A 3,030-nucleotide genomic window follows, 5' to 3' on the forward strand; every position below is an offset into this window, starting at 1 on the left:
TACTTTACATGAAGTCAAGCGCTCTCGAAAGCCAGTATATTACTGTGTTCCCCTAGATTAAGCCTCCCTTCTACCTTGGGTTAGGTCTATCAAACTTGTCTGAGGTCTGTTTTGAAGAAAAAAAGTTTTGAAGAAAGAAAAGATCATTTGTTTTCGAACCAGGAAGAAAGGGAATGTGAGCTCAAAACTCCCCAAAGGCAAATTTGCCATTTAAAACCAGCAGTCACATTCCTGTTTATGAGGTCATCTAAGCACTGCACACAGGAAGTGGGAGCCTCTGTGTATGTGGGAGCGAGCATGGGGCAGAGGAGAAAGCAAGAGGCAGTAAAAGGAACTGTAGGCTGGGAGCAGTGGCTCATGCCTGTAATCCCAGCACTTTGGGAAACTGAGGCGGGTGGATCACGAGGTCAGGAGTTTGAGACCAGCCTGACCAACATGGTGAAACCCCGTCTCTACCAAAAATACAAAAATTAGCTGGGCGTGGTGGTGCGCACCGATAGTCCCAGCCACTCTGGAGACTGAGGCAGGAGATGTGCTTGAACCTGGGAGGCGGACATTGCAGTGAGCTGAGATCGCACCACTGCACTCCAGCCTGGGTGACAGAGGGAGACTCTGTCTCAAAAAAAAAAAAAGGAACTGTAGTGGGGGCAGGGCAGCAGCACAATTGCCCCTCTCTGTCAAGGTAATAGGAATGGCCCTATGAAGAAACTGCTGTATTTATATAGATTCTGCAGGACAGCCCTGTGTATGAATCAGGAGTGATGCTGACCACCCCACCAGGCAAGTAACAGCTGTATTTCTGGTGTGACTGCTAGCCCACCCTCTGTTTGCCTGACTCCTCTGCTTTGAAAACTGTTTAGAGCCAGGCATGGTGGATCATGCCTGTAATCCCAGCACTTTGGGAGGCCGAGGCAGGTGGATCACGAGGTCAGGAGTTCAAGACCAGCCTGACCAACATGGTGAAACCCCGTCTCTACTAAAAATACAAAAAAAATTAGCCAGGCATGGTGGCGCACGCCTGTAATCACAGCTACTCAGGAGGCTGAGGTAGGAGAATCACTTGAACCCAGGAGGCAGAGGTTGCAGTGAGCCGAGATCACGCCACTGCACTCCAGCCTGGGCAACCAGAGCAAGACACTTGTCTCAAAAAAAAAAAAAAAAAAAAAAAAAAAAGAAAGAAAACTGTTTAGAAAAGTACCTTTGCCCAGCCATTTATAGGGTTAAGCCAAGGCTAGATGAACCAGTTCTTTAGTAAAAGAAACTCTGTGGGACATGAAGAATATAAGCAGGGGGGAAATGAATAATAATGATGATAAAAAGAGCCAACATTTATGGAAAATTTAATATGTACCAGACCAAATACTAAAAATGTAACATTCATTTTTTAATCCCTCTAAGACATGCAAAGCAGCTACTGCTAAAGTACAAAGAGGTTAATTAATTTGCTTGATACCATATTGCTACTAGTTGGCATCATGAGGATTTCAGAGCACAGGTTCTAGTAGTCCAAGCAGCAGACATGTGATGGCCATCTTTTCACAAGCAAAATTCAGGATATGGGGCTTAAAATATATCAGCGTGCATTGGGCTCAATGAGAATGAACACTTGAAATTAGGATTGTTGAGGAAAATCCTAGCAGTAGAGTCACTGCCCTTTAAATACCAAAGAAAATTATGGATCATAATTTGTCTGTGTTTGGTTGGCAAATTTCTATTCTTGCCTCTTTGGCAATAAGGAAATTATGCTGCTTATATTCAGAGCATGTAATTAGCATCATCCCGACTGACCTATTGGAAGTTAAAAATAGTTTTGCTTAGAGTCCATCTAATCACTGACAAAAGCGTTTCCCGATTGACTTGGTAGACGTTACTGATGATTACACCTGTACTTTCCCCTGGCTTTCAAAATGCCATTTAGAGAGGATAAATTGGTTCATAATGAAAGCTCTCACCAATTTTTGAAATATACATTGAACATTGATCTTGTCTTTTTCTTTTTTTTTTTTTTTTAATAAAGACTAAACTGTATTATTGAGGTACCAGGACATGTGAGGTGAACGGAAAAACATCATGTCTCATGTGGTTACTTCTGATTTTTTTTTTTTTTCTTTTTTGAGACCGAGTCTCACTCTGTCACCCAGGCTGGAGTGCAGTGGCACAATCTTGGCTCACTGCAACCTCCACCTCCCAGGTTCAAGTGATTCTTCTGCCTCAGCCTTTCAAGTAGCTGGGACTATAGGTGCGCAACACCACTCCTGGCTAATTTTTGTATTTTTGGTAGAGATGGGGTTTCACCATATTGGCCAGGCTGGTCTTGAATTCCTGACGTTGTGATCTGCCCACCTCAGCTTTTTCAAAGTGCTGGCATTACAGGTGTGAGCCACCACTCCCAGCCTTACTTCTGTTTTTTTAACTCTTGGATCAGCTTTTACAAAGGAATGGTATGTAAATAACACACATTTTAAGCCTATTCGCAGGATTGACTTCAGATGTGGAGGTGGAGTAGGCAGATGATTGACTAGTGTGATCTGAGAGTTTTCAAAAACTGTTTCTATTGTTACCCTGACACTCTGAAACTGTGGCCAATTGGCTAAACTCCTGCATATAAAAGAAATTGAGTTGTTTGGGCTAAAATACGGATGAGAGAGTGGGAGATTTATGCCCTACTATCTTGGTTTCTTTTTGGAACTTCTATCTATACCCTTTGAAAATCACTGCTGGCCAACACTGAAGAAGTGGTTAACTCTGCATGAGTAAGAAATCACCACCTGGCTACTGGGCCAATGGATTTTGACCTAGAGGAAAGTTTTCATAGAATGGTAATGTTTGATGGGAAGGAAGAATGGCCTTTGTTGAGTACCTATTACGTGGCAGACACTACAGGTGTTTTATAGACGCTGGGTCATTTAAAACCCCTAATAGGTCTGTGTGGTAGTGATTGGGATGGAAGGAGACTGAAGAATAGGGAGAACAGTAGCTGAAATCCTGAGTGGGATCTCTCTGTGAACTGATTTCAGTGACCTACTTTGA

This window comes from Nomascus leucogenys, chromosome 11 (assembly GCF_006542625.1).
Source record: "Nomascus leucogenys isolate Asia chromosome 11, Asia_NLE_v1, whole genome shotgun sequence".
NCBI lineage: Eukaryota > Metazoa > Chordata > Mammalia > Primates > Hylobatidae > Nomascus > Nomascus leucogenys.